A 17,718-nucleotide genomic window follows, 5' to 3' on the forward strand; every position below is an offset into this window, starting at 1 on the left:
AGCCAGAGAAACCAAGGAAAAGAAAGGAATAAAAGGCATACAAATAGAAAGAGAGGAAGTCAAACGATCCCTGTTTGCAGATGATATAATTATTTATCTAGAAAATCCCCTAGTCTCTGCCCTAAAGCTCCTAGATATGATATACAACTTCAGCAAAGTTTCAGGATACAAAATAAATATAAAGAATCAGTAGTGTTTCCATACACCAATAACATCCAAGATAAGAGCCAAATTAAGAGCACAATCCTATTCACAATGGCCACAAAGGGAGTAAAATATCTAGAAATGTAGCTAACCATGGAGGTGAAATATCTTTACAATGAGAATTACCAAATATCACTCAGAAAAATCAGAGATAACACAAATAAATGGAAAAACATTCCATGCTCATGGATAGGAAGAATCAGCATCATTAAAATGGCCCTACTGCCCAAAGCAATTTACAGATTCAATGCTATTCCTATGAAACTACCAATAATATTCTCCATAGAACTAGAAAAAAACTATTGTAAAATTAATATGAAGCCATAAAAGAGTCTAAATAGCCAAAGCAATCTTAACCAAAAAGAACAGAGCTGGAGGCATCACAGTACCCTACTTCAAACTACATTACAAGGCTACAATAATCAAACCAGCATGGTGCTAGTACAAAACCAGACACATAATCCAATGAAACAGAATAGACAGCCAAGAAATTAAGCCACACATCTACAACCATCTGATCTTTGACAATATCAGCAAAAACGAACAATGGGGAAAGGATTCCCTATTCAATATATGGTGCTGAGATAACTGGTTAGCCATATACAGAAGATTGAAACTGAATGCCTTCCTTACACCATATACAAATCAACTCAATATGGATTAAATACTTAAATGTAAAACCTAAAAAATCCTGGAAGAAAATCTAGGAAATTCCATTCTGAACATAGACCCTGGCAAAGATTTTGTGACAATGATGCCAAAAGTAATTGCAACAAAATAAAAAATTGACAAATGAGATCTAATTAAACTAAAGAGCTTCTGCACAGCAAAAGAAACTATTAACAGACTAAACAAACAACCTACAGAATGGGAGAAAATATTTGCAATTTAAACATCCAACAAAGATCTAACTTCCAGAATCTATATAGACCTTAAACAAATGAACAAGGAAAAAACAAACAAGCTCATTAAAAATGGGAAAGGACATGAACAGACATTTTTCAAAAGAAAACATGCATATGGCCAACAAACATATTTTAAAAAGCTCAACATCACTAAACATTAGAGAAATACAAATCAGAACAACAATGAGATACATCTCACACCAGTCAGAGTGTCTATAATTAATAGTCAAAAAATGACAGAGGCTGGTTAGATTGTGGAGAAAAAGACATACCTATATGCTGCAAGTAGGAATATACATTAGTTCAGCTTCTGTGGAAAGCAGTGTGGCAATTTCTCAAAGAACTTAAAACTACCATTCAACCCAGAAATCCTAGTATTGGGTATATACCCAAAGGAATATAAATTGGTCTGTCATAAAGATACATACACAAGTATGTTCATCACAGTACTATTTACAACAGCAAAGATGTGGAATCACCTTAAATGCCCATCAATAATACACTGGATAAATAAATGCAGTACATATACACCATGGGATATTACACAGCCATGAAAAATAATAAGATCATGTCATTTTCTATAACATGGGTGGAGCTGGAGTCCATTAAATAAGTGAAGTAATGCAGGAACAGAAAACCAAATACCAGATGCCCTCACTTGTAAGTGGGAGCTAAACACTGGATACACATGGACACAAAGAAGGGAACAACAGACATCAGGGTCTAGTGGACAGTGGAGGGTAGGAGAAGTGTGTGGCTACTATGCTTATCACCTGGAGGACAAAATAATCTGTACACCAGACCCCTGTGACATACAATTTACCTATATAAGAAACCTGCACTTGTACCCCTGAGCCTAAAATTAAAAAATTTTCAAAAATACCTTTTACATCTCAGAAACTAGCTTGTCAATATAAACTTAAATCACAATGAAATGGAGCATTCATTAATCCAGAAATGTTCTTCTTATAAAAAAAATTCCAGACCATTTTAAAGTCAAGTAATAAATGTAATAAATATTTTATGGGGCACAAAAACGAATGTTTTCCAAAATGTGGATTATAAAAGTGAAGAAAAATATGGATTCTGATTAGACCAGTGAGTCTTCACAAGCCTTGTGACGTTTTAAGATTTTCACCAGTTTTTTAGTGAGGAGGAAATGAAAAAAAAAATTAAAACCTTGCCAATAACTTTAGATATTAGGGTAGGGAATCAAGGGAATATTTCTATGAATATAGTTTATCAAAGTGTAAAAAATTAGTCAACGAATAACTAGTCTAATATTTGTATCCAAATGAGACACAGAGAAAGTTTAAAAATATATAAAGTCTTTTTAGTCAATCCTGATCTGTGTTTGCTTCAATGATCCAACAAATATTGGACTAAAATATTTGTATTATACAGCAGAAACCGTGAATGAGATCTCTTATTCTACCCACTAAAATAAATTTAGTATAATTCCCACAAAACATTTGAGAAAATAACTCCTTTCTTATGGAAATTCTAAGTGGAGTTACCAGTGAAATGCTTATTTACTTAGTAAAAACGTTCAGAATACTTTATATAGATGCCAACCTATGTATTCATGAACACACGGGATGACTTTTATTTTACCATTAGTGAATCATTCAGTATCACATTTCAGACCCACAGTTTCTTGAGGAACAGTTTCTTCCATCTTTAGAATATTTCTAACATGTGATATTTGAAACTTGGTGATTCACATTGCACAGGGCTGAGCTGACTCATAACCGTGGATGCTTTCAGAAGTTGTATCAATGTGAAGTTGCACCATAGAACTCAGGAGTATGTACTCTAAAAACTTCACGTATAGGTCAGGCGAGGTGGCTCGCACCTGTAATCCCAGCACTTTGGGAGGCCCAGGTGGTTGGATCACGAGGTCAGGAGATCCAGACTATGCTGGCTAACACAGTGAAACCCGGTCTCTACTAAAAATACAAAAAATTAGCCGGGCGTGGTGGTGGCGGCGCCTGTAGTCCCAGCTACTCCGGAGGCGGAGGCAGGAGAATGACGTCAACCCGGGAGGCAGAGCTTGCAGTGAGTGGAGATTGCGCCACTGCGCTCCAGTCTGGGCAACTGAGTGAGACTCCATCTCAAAAAAAACCAAACCAAACCAAACCAAACAAAACAAAGCACTTCACTTATGGTAACAATAGCCATATGCTTTCTGTATAGAACTTCCAAATAAATAAAGTCTATAAATATTTTTAGATTGAATGACAAGCAAATTGCAAATACTTCTAAATTACATATAATAATTGTATTTCATTTCAAAAAATAATAAATGACTTCTTTTACATTTTTATAAAATGTTATATTTTACATGGAAGGAGAAATACCTGACGTCTAATAACCTAATATAAAAGTTGAAGTGTGGGAGGTTTACAAATATTATATATTACATGAAATATGCTGTAATGAAAACATGAATGTATTGCCTTATGGAGAGAAAAAATAAGCTAGGAATAGTAAAAAGAGCCCACTATTTGGCCTGTTTATAAATAGGAGTTTAATACATGGCCAAACTGGCATTTCAGTTGAGCGGGGTAAAGTATGTTTAGCAATAAATGGGGCCATAATTACTGACGAGTTACAGGGAAAGAAATCACTTCTACAATAAACTATGAATAAAATTAAAATTTTACAAAAACACTTTCAATTTTTGAATTTAATTAAATGATTTTGTATAAAATAAACGTCTTGACATTTTAGCAGTGATAATTTAATTCATATTATTTAGAAAGAAAAATTTGATGAAAATTAAAATTATTTGTAAATATATACTATGAAGTTATTCAGAAAATATGTAAAATACTTTCAGAAAATATAAAAAATAAAGGGATAATACCTATGCTTTACAACAAATCCACAAAAATTAATTAGAAAAAGACAATAAGTAGTAGAAACATGGGAAAATATATCAATAAGCATTTCAGTAAAATCAACAATATTCAAGGAATTGCACATTAAAGAAAAAAATGAGATGTTATTTTTCACTAAATAGATTAGCAAAAATTATAAATTTAAGAAATTTGGTGCAAAAATTAAACAAAATTAAATGACAATGTTGAATAGAATAACAAAAATTAATAGATTTTTACATTATTAGCACAATATATATTAACTTATAAATCCTTACATTTTTGATCCAAAAAGCACACTTATGAGCTCTTTCATATATTCATAAACAATAAAACTTAATAATGTATATAAAAAAATGAGTCTTGCAGTTTTATTGATCAAGGCAAAATCTGGAACACAGTGAATGTTTACCCATTGACAGATGCTTGAATAAATTCTGATTCTTTCACTTAGTAAAATATCATACAGCCACTAATGACTGGATAGTGCCAAAATGCAAAAATGACCTTATCTTTGTAAAGTAAAAAGTGACAAAAATGCATAGAGGCATATCCATATTACTACAATATTATAAGTAGAGTTGCTTCAGATTTAAATATTTAAACACACAACCATGCACATGCTCATGCTCACAGACATTAAAAATATATGGACCGGGTGCAGTGTAATCCCAGCACTTGGGAGGCCAAGGAGGGTGGATCACCTGAGGTCAGGAGTTTGAGACCAGCCTGGCCAACATGGTGAAACCCCGTCTCTACTGAAAATACAAAAAATTAGCCCAGTGTGGTGGCCAGCGCCTGTAATCCCAGCTACTTGGGAGGCTGAACCAGGAAAATTACTTGAACCTGGGCGGCAGGGGTTGCAGTGAGCTGAGATCATACCAGTGCACTCCAGCCTGGACAACAAGAGTGAAACTCTGTCACACACACACATACACACAATTTATATGTTATATATATAATATATAAATACATATATATAATATATATACGTATATATGTAATACATAAATATATATGAATTTTTTGTCACTGAAATGTTAGTTGTAGATTTCTTAGTACAGTAGTATTACAGACTTGTTAACTTTCTTTCTTAAACTTTTCGTATTCCATGAGCTAACTTAATATAAACAGGTGTAGGTTATTGTGGGATCTAGCCAGCAGCCCGCAATGCAATGAGGCTCTTTCTTTTTTCCCAGGTGGATTGGCAGGTCGAGAAATAATAGACACACACAAGATAGTGAAAGCTGGGTCCAGGGGGTCACCGCCTTCTGGTCCCACGGTGCCACCAATGCACTGGATATACCAGAATTTATTATTAAGTTTAGTGAGGTCGGGGGTAGGTTAGTGAGGGATTTAGGGTCATTTGATTATGAGGTGAGATGGTCACATGGGGATGAAGTGATTCTTTAACATAACATCTGTAGGCAGAAGCACAGTATATAGAGAAAAGAATTTGCAATATAGTGTGTGCATCAGTAATTTCTAACAGACCCTTAAAACAGGAACACAGTCTTTCCATAACCTGTGATTAGCAAGATACTAATCAGCAGGAACAGCTGCAGCAAAAGCTGGTTACAAACAATCCATACAAACAGGACGTGAAGCTAGACAACTGGTTAGACCAGAAATTCTCTGAAGGGAGTATGCCTTAACCCTAACGAGGCCTAGAAGAGCCATGGCAAGATGAGGATATTTACAACCCTATCTTATCCATATGGGCAGGCGCCCCTCATGCATCCGTTTATAGGCTCTCCACAGGGTCGCATTCCATTCCCAGAGCTATGAACATCTGCTTTTCTGGGATAGGAATCTTGGTGATGTGAAACCTCCCTGACTGCACGTCCATTCATAGGCTCTCTGCAGGGGGAAGCACATCACGTGCTATTGGCTCATTCTGGCGGTCCAACCCGGCATTGTCTTTACACAATCCTGCATGCAATTTTGTATTTGCAATAATCAGGAGCATTTCATCTTTTATTCCATAGCAATAGTTTCAGGGGGTATCCCTACAGTAGGTAAAAAAAATTAGTAAAAAAAAACCAAAAAAACAAAAAAGGTTATTCATTCCAAAGGTAAAGAAAATGTAACAAGTAAATTTGATCACTGTGGAGCTGAGGTGACTATGTGAACTTTCCTTGGTCACACAGACAAATGAGCCATTGAAGAGGAATAAGGGAAATCCCTACAAAAAGAATGAGTAAAATTAAAGGGGACACATAAAAATGAATGCTTAATGCTGAGGGAATCATTTTATATTGTTACTTATAAGAGCTGCCTCTAGAGTTAAAGATTAAATTTTAAATTATACAGTTTAATTTAAGAGGAAGGAGGAGAATTTTAGCTAAAATAAAGTAGCCCTATATAAAAACATAGCTAAGTTATTTTTTATAATTTCTTCCTCACCTGTGTTCTAACAGTTAGGCTATGATATATCAGTCAAGCCAGACCATCAATCAACTGGTAAGCTCTAGTCATACCCGAGATTATCGCAAACATAACTTAACAGTAGATATCATTTATTATATAAAGGAACATTTTTCTTTCCAGTTTAAACAGAGAATAAAGTTCTCATCACACACTGAGTCTATCTAAGGCAACATATAAAATAAAACAAACAGGGAAAGTTGACATAAAAAAGTTCAAATAGATGTGAATAAGAATCAAGAGTTACTCTGAAGGATTTATGCTCCAAATTTCAGCTTTTTCCATTTTTATTAGGGAACAGTAAAAATTATCCTATAAAAAAAAGGCTTATATTTTTCTAAGATATTTATAATAATATCTGTAAGGAATAAATTTTATTATTATTTTTGTACTACAATAAATGGAAGATAATGTTATTGGAAGGAACATTTGAACATTATCATGTTTTCATTTATTAGTAATAATTTTATCAATATGCATGACCTTTTCACAACTGGAGGCTAATAAAAGATAATGCCCTCTAGCAAAAACATATTTGAAATCATCTTATTTGCAAACATACTGAAATAAGATATATAAAAATACTTTTTGTTTACTTCTAATTTACATTATACATCTAAAAGAAAAATTTCACATCTAGCGGGGAGAAGCATGGCTAACAGGTTTAAAATTTCTCAACTATTTATCTCAAAAATTTACATGAGTCAGTTAGCTCCTTTGGCACTGTTTCATCTTTTAAAAATTCGATGCATCATCACTAGCCATTAGAGAAATGCAAATCAAAACCACAGTGAGATACCATCTCACGCCAGTCAGGATGGCGATTATTAAAAAGTCAGGAAACAATAGATGCTGGTGAGACTGTGGAGGAAGGGGAATACTTTAATATTGTTAATGGGAGTGTAAATTAGGGATACTAAACGCTAGCAGTCCCATTTTCCTTATATGTGAGGTCATTATAAAAGAATAGAAGGGATAATATATGCATTTCTTAGAATAGGATCCAATAAATGAGACTTTCTTCCTCCTTCCATTTAATTAATTTTATAATAGTTTTTAAATAATCTTAAACTGGGGAAATATAATATCTATGAAATTAAAATATATTTATTAATCATTTTTTAAATTCTATTTGATTAGAAGAAATATTCTTGTTACCTATATATTATCGCTTATGTTTTTCTTTACATCTCACAATTATTTCCCACAGCTATTTTGAATATATTTTCAAAGAAGCAGTTGGAAATTGTTGCTGTTTAAATGTGTCCCACAAAGTTTATGTGTTAGAAGCTTAATCCCCACTGCAACAGTGTTGAGAGGTGAGATTTAAGAGGTGACTGGGTCATGAGAGCTCTGCCCTCATGAATGGATTAATGCTGACATGGTGGAAGTGGGTGAGTTATCCTGAGTGGGTTCCTCATGAAAGCCCTGCTCCCTCTCTGTGTCACACATTCTCTCTTGCCCTTTCACCTTCCCTCATGGGATGATGCAGGGAGAAACCTCTTGCCAGATATAGGCTCCTAGATCTTGGACTTCCCAGCATCCAGAACTGTGAGAAATACATCTCTGTTTTTAAATAACTTCACCTGTCCTAGGCATTCTATTATGAAAGCATAAAATGGTCTAAGATAGAAACATAGTCCCCTTTCATTTAATTTTTTTCTCTTCATAGTAATAGGACATTTCTAAATATCATAAGATGCCAAATTTATCTTTATTCTCAGCAACCTATGAATTTTGGAAGAAAGAAGCATGTCTTTTGTTCAGTAAACAGAGTTAAAACTTGTGATGGCCGGGCGCGGTGGCTCACGCCTGTAATCCTAGCACTTTGGGAAGCCGAGGCGGGCGGATCACGAGGTCAAGAGATCGAGACCATTCTGGCCAATATGGTGAAACCCCGTCTCTATGAAAAGTACAAAAATTAGCTGGGCGTGGTGGCGGGCGCCTGTAGTCCCGGCTACTCAGGAGGTTGAGGCAGGACAGTCGCTTGAACTCAGGAGGCGGAGGTCGCAGTGAGCTGAGATTGTGCCACTGCACTCCAGCCTAGGGACAGAGCGAGGCTCTGTCTCGAAAAAAAAAAAAGAAAGAAAGAAAAAGAAAAAAAAAACTTGTGGTGACTCTGATACACTGTTGTATAGAATCCAGCTAAAAATTGAAGTAGCCTTTTAATTGGTCTCTGAACTCTCTCAAAATATCAGTCAGAGGGATCAGTAGTAAAAAAGTAGTGAAATTTTTTATTTTGTTGAAGATATGATATAACAATTTCTGATGCATTTGACAAGAATATATATCTATATAGTTTGTTAATTTTTATTACGCACATATATAATCAATATGCATTTTGGTGTACTTTTTTTAGTATTTGCATTTTTTCAGTCTCAGAATTCTGAGGGGAAATGATATAATGCTTCTTTCCAACACTTAAAAAATATGTTAATCCTTAAATATTGCCTGAAGAACCTTGAAAGATTCATAAACTTTCAAAGTACTTTGCTGGATAGGAAATTAACAAATGTTTAATTCAATTTACTCATAAAAATCACCAAACTAACTGGAACAAACTGATTTAAAATTATTGAATATTTCATTATTTGGATATGTATCATATAATTTTTTTGTTGCTTTGCACATGAGTATTCTTAGCAGAGAAAAAAAGAACTCAAATACTTTTAGTGTCTTTTAGGTCAAAATATACATATTGTATTTTATGATTACATACTTTTATTATTACAAAGCTTATGCATCTATCACCTTATGAATTTTAATAACTTCATTAAAAGGGTTTAGTTGGAAAAATAATCTTGATATTCAAATTTGAATTGAAAAGTAGTCTGAAATATCAGTTAATACTAGCTACAATGTGTTTAGTTAAGGGTTAATAGAAAGGTATAATGTCTTATCTAACCCGATAATTTCTTTTGCTTGGGCAGTTACTTTAAAGTATTTGCTTACAAATATATAATTTTAAATGCAATAAATATGTTAATTGACTGAATATCATAAATTTTGAATTTTAATTACGAGCAAATCATGGCCCACTTTGCTTAGTTAAAGAAAAACAACTAGTGGTCCTATAATAAATACATATTTATTGAGCATTTACTATAAATAAAACATGATGCTAAATAGAAATGAGACCAATGTTCAAACTACATTCTCTGACTTTTGTAGGCAATAGGAGTTCTAAAAGTGCAAGACCATAAAAGACCAAGTATATAATAACATTCAGCAAAAATCACTTAAAATTTACATCTTTGAACTTTGAGGATCAATATATTTTTACAAACAGACCTGGGACATTTATATGAGCAAAGTTTTAATCATTTTAAATCAATCTTTTAGAAGAAAAATATTTGTGTAAATTTATTGTTATAAAGTTTTTTTAAGAAGAATTTTTAATAATTGAATTTGAATTTGACAGCTACAGGTAATATAAAGTTTGTAATTAAAATGAAATTGAAGTTTAGAAGTAAATATTTCCAAATGTCAAGTTCTGGAATCAATCCAAGGGGGCATATAAATCTGATGAGGTACTTCATTGTAAAATGGGTGATCTAGACTTTACGTACAGATTTTCTATGAAATAATGACTTCCTAAATCACTTTTTAACTGGTGTTATACATAGTCTTGTAACTGATTTGTGCAAAGTTGCACATGTTTTCATTTTTCTTCTTATTATTTCAGTATTTACCTCTAGCCCAACAGAAGTTTGGCTTTTTGATTTTTGTTTCAAAACCTTGGAAAGGGAGGTTAGTCAACAAATACTTATTGAATTGAATTGAATTGACTTCTTTTTCTTGAACATACAGAAATAGTTTTGAATAACCATGAAAAAAGAAATAATAGACAAAATGTACAAAATATTTATCAAATAGAGTCACTGTGCTAAACACATAATAAATATTATCTTATTTAATTTCAACAATAATTTTTTTGAGGTATTATACATCAAGTTAAGATATGTTAGCCCAAATTCACAGAAAACTTAAAGTAACAGTAGCTTAATGCAGACAGGTGCTTATTTCTCTCAAAAATAATTCAAGAATTTATGTGATCATTCCGTTCCATAAAATCCTCACAGGTTGAGGCGCTTTCAAATTGTCTGCTTCACAGTGAGGAACTGAGTTCCTGATGAGTAGTGTGGTTGTGGTTGAGAAGGAAGGGTGTGAAGAAAAGGATGAGGAAGAAAAAAACAGTAGCTTTCCAGACACAGACTCATGACAGCTTGCATTTGTCAGCATTAGTCATAACTAAGGGAAGGGAAAATAGAAAATATTGTCTTCATTTTGAAAGATTTTACATCCAAAAAATCCTTTCTGAGAAAGGAGTATCTGGATATTGATGGAAAACTAGCATGTCTATAAATATATTTCAAGAGAATGTAGTCAAGAGTTGAAAAATTGTAATTTCTCAAAGTTTAAACAATTAATAAATGGTGGAGCACGTACTGACACAGTTTGTCTGCAGACAGTTTTTCATTACTTTTTTAAAATTTAGAATTTCTGATAACTTCACATTGGATTTTACACAATGTGTCTATATGTTGTCTGGGATCATACTAAGAAAAATACATTAATTGTCAAAAAATAAGTGAGGCCGGGTGTGGTGGCTCATGCCTGTAGTCCCAGAACTTTGGGAGACCAAGGCGGGAGAACTGCTTGAGCTCAGGAGTTTGAGACCAGCCTGGACAACATGGAAAAACCCTGTCTCTACAAAAAATATAAAAATTAGCCAGGTATGGTGGTGCACACTTTTAATCCCAGCTATTGGGGGGCTAGGCCAGGAGGATCCCTTGAACCTGGAAGGTGGAGGCTGCAGTGAAGCAACGTGGCGCCACTGCACTCCAGCCTGAGTGACAGAGCGAGGCCCTGTCTCAAAGCACAATTAATTAATTAATTAATTAAGGAAATACAGAAAAACCTCCTAAAATATAAGAAATACCTTAATCTTGCCAGTCAGAAATGACAGTTGCTATTGACTTTTGGTGCATTAACTTAATCCGTTTATTTGTTTCTTTGTGTACTCTGTCTATCAGGAGTACAGAGAAAATTCTTACACAATCAAGTCACACTTTTAAATTGTATATTCATTAGTTAATGAATTTATAGCACATATTATTATGTGTGCAGACCTCTCAACATGCTCTATTTATTGTATTTCTTAAATAGATAATAAATGTGAAATATAAAATTAGAGAATACTAACTATAGATGAAGTGGAGAGAACAAGTAGTTGGACCGGTGGTGTTGAGTTATAAAGACTAAATTTATTCTGAAAATCCAAGCATTTCATTACTTTATAGTTAGTAAAAATGATTTGACTTATGTATTTCAATTCAGAATATTTTGCTAAATCTCAAGCAAATCTGAGTCCATGTGTTACTCACCAGTCTGAAGAAATGTATTTTGCAGCTTCTTGACGGTAACTGCTTACATAAATTCAAGGTGCTAGTGACAAGATCAGCTTGTTCCAATAGCACCTCTGTGAAAGAAGTCTGTGAATAGTAGATAAGAAAATAGATTTATTATATAAAAGTTCTTCAAGCATAAGATTTCAATAAATTGCTTTAATTCATTATGAAAATGACATGATATTTATTGTTTCCACCTTAAAATTGGATCATTGAATTACAGTCCTTAGGAACTGAGAATATGTATGCAATGTTACCAATACTTAGGCTCTCCAGAATTTCTCTTTTTCCTGAGCACATGGAATATTGAAATTCTAAGCTTTCTTGCAGCATGATTTGAATGTGTGACTATTTCAAGCCAGTAGACTGTGGAAAAAATTAGTAGGTGTCATTTGTAGGAGCAATTATAGAATACTAGGTGAGGCTTAACCATATTCTCTTCCTGAGCTGCAGCAAATGGCAATAATATTGTTGAGCCCCAGCAAATCTAAATTTATGAGGAACTACTTGGAGCATTGTTCCTTACCATTGCCCAACTCTTTTGCATTAAACATTTAGTGTAGATGAGGAAAAAACAAAAAACAAACAAAAAAAAACCTTTCCTGATTTAAGACATTGAAGTTTTGGATTACTACACATTTCTGGCAGTAAAACTAGCATATTATAATAAACACAACTTGGAATAATTAGAGCTCTATATTTTCTTTTTTCTTTTCATTTAATTTCTGAAATCACAGAAAAAAATGTTCACCATATAATATTAATGTAAATATTATATTATATCCAATTTATTTCAGTGTGAAGCAGAAAAATTCCTTGAAAATGTAATTAAATTTTGAATTACAAATAACTGTGTGTTGCTTATATATTTTCTTTTACATGTAGCTGCAAATTTATTTGACGTATTATTTTGGCATAAGGTTTAACTATCATAGAACCAGGGAGACAGAGAAAAAACATTCACTTGTTGACTTACCGTAATAGGTTATAAATTCAGTCATAGGATCTTCAACATTCACATCTAAAATAAAAACTCTTTTAGCAATAACAATGTCATCCCATTTCTCATTCAATGAGAAATCCTGTTTCTTGCTAACCAATTTGCATAGACATTTACAAAAGCAGAAACGAAACAAAAACCCAAATTTCTCACATTATGCTATCGACTAAATATTTGTTTCCACCCCAAATTTATGTTTGAAATATAAAGGTCAATGTGATGGTATTTGGAGGTAAAGCTTCTGGGAAGTGGTCAAGTCTTGACAGGGGAGACTTCTTGAAGGGGATTAGATTCCCTTACAAGGAACTGAAGGGACTGAAGTTCTCCCTTCTGCTATATGAGGACACAGGGAGAAAATAACAGTCTAGGAGCCAGGAAGCAGGCCCTCACTGGACATGGAATTGGTTGGTACCTCAATCTCGGACTTCTCAACCTCCAGAAATGGAAGACATTGTTTTTAAATCACCAGGTCTATGGTATTCTATTATAGTAACCTGAGTAGACTAAGACATGTTGCATAGATTATCAGGAAAACTATTACCAATTTTTCAATTCAGAACCAAACATTTGATTTTCCAGTACTGAATTTAAACATATTTTATGAAACCATATTTTTGTATGAGTTGGTGCTTTGAAGATTACATGCATAATTTAAAGGGAATAGCAGAGAGGAACTCTTTTATTATTTCAAGCAGTACAGTAATCATTCCTAAGATGTTTAAGATATTTTTGTCAAGAAGCCTAATATTTTGTTTCAGGTAAGCTGGTTTGATTTACTTTGTGGCCGTGAGGGAAGGGGAAGTATATTGTCCCATTCAATTTGATTTTCATTTCATAGACTACAAGTGTAACTAAAGAGTGGCAATTTTAAAACTAAAGCTGTGGTACTCTCCAGTATAAAACCCTTCATCCTTTCTCAAATACAATTCTTACAGAGAAATAAGCCCTAATGTCCTTAGACATGCACTAAACAAAATAAATTTTGTGCTTCTCTATGCATCTAGAATGATACAACTTATGTACTATCCTTTAAAAATTGAGAAAATAGTCAAATCGTTTTCTTACTCAGTGGAATTGAGAAAGTCTGCAAAAATCAGTCCATGTTATCCATAGGATAAGTACAAGCTTCTTAAAGTGGCATATGAAAAGCCTCACTGACCTGGCCTTGGACAGCTTGCTTGCCTAGATTTGTCAGCAGCCCCTGACTCTAGCCTACAGTTTTCTAGCTTACAGCTTTCTCCACATGCACTGATGTGTCACTTTTACTACACGCAACGTTTTTGTCAGCTCCATTTAACAGCTTAATACATATTCATTTCTTCCAAGAAAACTTCATTGATCTCTTTCCCCAACAGGAGGCTAGCTTATAGCCTGTCTGTTATTTCTGAGTTAAGTCTCTTGTGGCAAATGCAAGCCTACACAATTATTTTAATTATTATTGTTTTGTGTCTTTCAAGTATGGAAGCATTTGTTTAAACCAAAGTCTTTGTACCTGTGTTCCTTTCCCATTTATCTACCACAGGAGAGCATCTTAATAATTGGGAAGCTACATCATGCCAGAGATCAGCATCATGCCAGCAGTTGTCACCGTCCTATTTATACCAACAATAAGATCCTGTTGACATCTGACACAGTTTTTAAAGCTCATTCTGAAGGAGTGTTCTCTCATGCCACTTCTGGTAACTCTCTTAACTTGCAATTCATTCACTCCTCCAGCCTGCCAGACTTCCCAAGGGAAGAGAATGGTGAGACAAAAACTGATATGCAGCTTGTTCATTTGAGAGGCAATCCCAGGAAGAGAATGGTGAGACAAAAACTGATACACAGTTTGTTCATTTGAGAGGCAATCCCAGGAAGCGTGAGTGAGTGGGGAAAGTGAGGCACTGAAGTAAGGAAAAGGGTGCACCAATGAGCATTTCACCACTGTGGGAAACAGGGACTCGATCATGTGGGAACACTCTGAGAAACTGCATGGAACACACATCACAATTACCCCCCAGAAAACAGAAAGCTAGGGACATTTTCTATAAATACCAGCCGCTAGTAGTTGAGGGCTCCTTCTCATGTGGGTATGTTAATTTCCTTAGTTTCCACCTTGAGTCTATAGTGGTAGGTGGAACAAACTTGCAAAGTGATGAAAAACATGCAGGCAAGGGGTTTCCAGTGAAGATAACAGCCTACTGGTTACTTTGGATCATAAACGCAGGTGAATTCAGGTGGGCTGAGCTGATACAGATCATGACATTAACAGTGTCTGCTATACTGCCTCAAGATACTTTGTATAATGTCACATATTTATGACTATTGATATATTTTCCATGCTAGACTAGAAAATTTGAGAGAAAATTACATATGATCGTCCTTGGCATATGGTGTTCAATATGATAACTGTCCGCAAGTCCTAATGATTAAATTTCCTAATTGTTCTATAATAATACATATTTCATTATTCTTTTCTACCTGAATACTATAATACCTTCAAACCTGATTTCCTATCACCTGTCTTGTTTTCCTCAATCCAACTTCTTCATTGTTGTAATGGTGTTCATTTTTAAAATCTCAAATATATCAGGATTCTATTGCTTAAAGTCCTTAAAATGACATGCAAGCTCCTCATATTCTATATTAATAGCTACTGTTTCTTAAGTCTATAAATGTAAGACCAATTCAAAGAACATAGCATAATCTTATAAAATTACCAATTATAAGAAAATAATTACAAGATTATATGAAAATATCTGTCTTTGGGAGAAGGACAAATTTTAAGGAGTATTGCTCTTTGAAATGTTTGTATGTTAACATAGACCACAGCAGCCTTTAGCAAAACTTGACTTTCTGTAGCATAAGTAACATATTTCTCTGGATCTAGTCCCTGCCTATTACTTTAGGACCTTACCAATGTAACACTTTACAACATTTCCTCCAATACTTCTGAGTATTCATTATGAGTAACCCATGTTAATCTATGAAACTGATCTGCCAACCCCCATGAAACATAACAGCCCCTGTAGATGCCACTGATCAAGGTGTCCACCAAATATGAAAACAAGTGGAGAAATACTGTATTTCTTGTTTTGTCTTATTTTATTGAAAAATTAGTATTTTTATATGGATAAATTTTTCAGCATTTTCATCTGAAAATATAATGTGTTAAGCTTTTATTGAAAGGCCTCTCTCTCTAGAAAACACGTCAGTCCTTGAAAAGTTGAACAGCAAACAGATGTGAGAGGCCGAGCTCTGCTCCACTCAGAAACTCCTTCGTTTTAATGCTGAGGGTGTTGTAACTCCTTCATGCCTTTCCAATGTTTATCAAGAGGCTTTTGGCTGGTGGGTCCACCAGTTTATAAAACACGGTCGTATCTACATCTCAGGGGACAATGTGGCTGAATTTCAATTGTATTCTCAACTGGAAATTATGTTCTTTATAGTTTATATTGCACTATAAAATTATTTATCAAAAGTGCAGTATCTTATATAATCTCAAAAATTTCATGTTACTCTCCAATCCCTATTTGAATGTAAATAAAATATACACTAAATTGTGATAGTTAAAAATGAAAAGAGATTTTACAAGAATAAGCTGATTTAGTTCTCAGACATTTAAAAGTCTGTTCTGAACGGCTACTTTTCTTATAATACATAACTTGGTATGTGAAATATACATTACTCTATGCCGGAAAGGTCATGGTTTTTTTTAGGTAGGAGAAACTAGAGGCACATGACTGACTGTAGATCAGTTCAGAAGCATGTGTTCATTTTCAGAGGCTATATAGTCATGGTTGAACAATGGTTTAATCTCTTCAATGGAAGCTGCCCACAGAAATCTACAAAGCCATATTTGCCACATTTCTGCCAGGAGTGGCATAGAATTTAGAGAGCTGGGATCATATCTTTTAGAAGTCAAGCTCTCTAGCTCAGTTAATAGATTTTTACATTTGAAATTGCCTTATCCTGTTGTGGAACAAAAGAGACATCCTTCAAAGGGAAAACCTATAATGGTTCCTTGTCAGAGAGGTCATGAAGAGGATTTTTGTTTTAGAATATATAACCCTTAATATCCCTTGCTGTCCTAAGTTTCTCTGAATTAATGTTATTTTCTGTCCGTTACTCATGTCTCTGACATGATTTATTTTCAATTTATGTGCATGTTTGCTATATAACTTGCTCTGGGTTACCTTCAATAAAGGAAATGTGGTAGGTAAATGATGAAAGTAACATTACAGTAAGATTTTTAACACTGAACACTGAACCCACCAAGAGAAGAGAATATTACTGCAGCCAGCCAGAAGATGTAACCATGTAACAGAAAATTTACAAGGTGAGTCATTCATAACCAGGTAGCTAAAGCATTACTAGACTGGATTTTGGCATTTGAGTACAAAGATAGTATAATTTAGCTTGTATGCATGCTTTTATGGGATTTTATGATTTATCCCAGCAACATGAATATGAGGCACTGGAAAGCTGGTAATCTCAGGGAGATGCTGCTAGTCAGATAGAGTAAAAGAACTTCAGAAATCATCTGCATTCTGTATTACATCTGTGAAATCCACATTTCCACTAAAGTTAGTCAGGACATTTCACTAATAATAGAAAATGTCCTCAGAGCTGGAGCGCAAGGATATATTGGATATTGAGTAATGAGTCTTGGTTCAGGCACTTTTAAAAATGCATTACTTTACACTACTTTACACTATGTTACTTTGTCATCAGCAAAGTGGGATTATTAATACTAGCTTACTAAAGTCATTATGAGGAATTAACTAATTAAATGTAAAAATGGCTGGTATATTTGAGGAAACTCAGTGTTAGGTGACTCTCAAACTGTTACTTAATCATGAAAAAAGTATATTATTGCTTTATAAATAAGGAATTTTGAATCATTCTTC

General features: G+C 34.0%; 1 long non-coding RNA gene across 1 annotated transcript in view; it reads left to right on the top strand.

Annotated features, from left to right (window-relative positions):
* LOC123571755 (uncharacterized) overlaps positions 1-14,704 on the top strand; it is a 171,543-nt gene extending 156,839 nt beyond the window's left edge. Inside the window, exon 5 of the long non-coding RNA XR_010584687.2 lies at positions 14,352-14,704. This is a non-coding gene — a long non-coding RNA (uncharacterized lncRNA). The remainder of the gene's footprint in view (positions 1-14,351) is intronic.
* The last annotated feature ends 3,014 nt before the right edge of the window (positions 14,705-17,718 follow it).

Source organism: Macaca fascicularis, chromosome 2 (genome assembly GCF_037993035.2).
Source record: "Macaca fascicularis isolate 582-1 chromosome 2, T2T-MFA8v1.1".
NCBI lineage: Eukaryota > Metazoa > Chordata > Mammalia > Primates > Cercopithecidae > Macaca > Macaca fascicularis.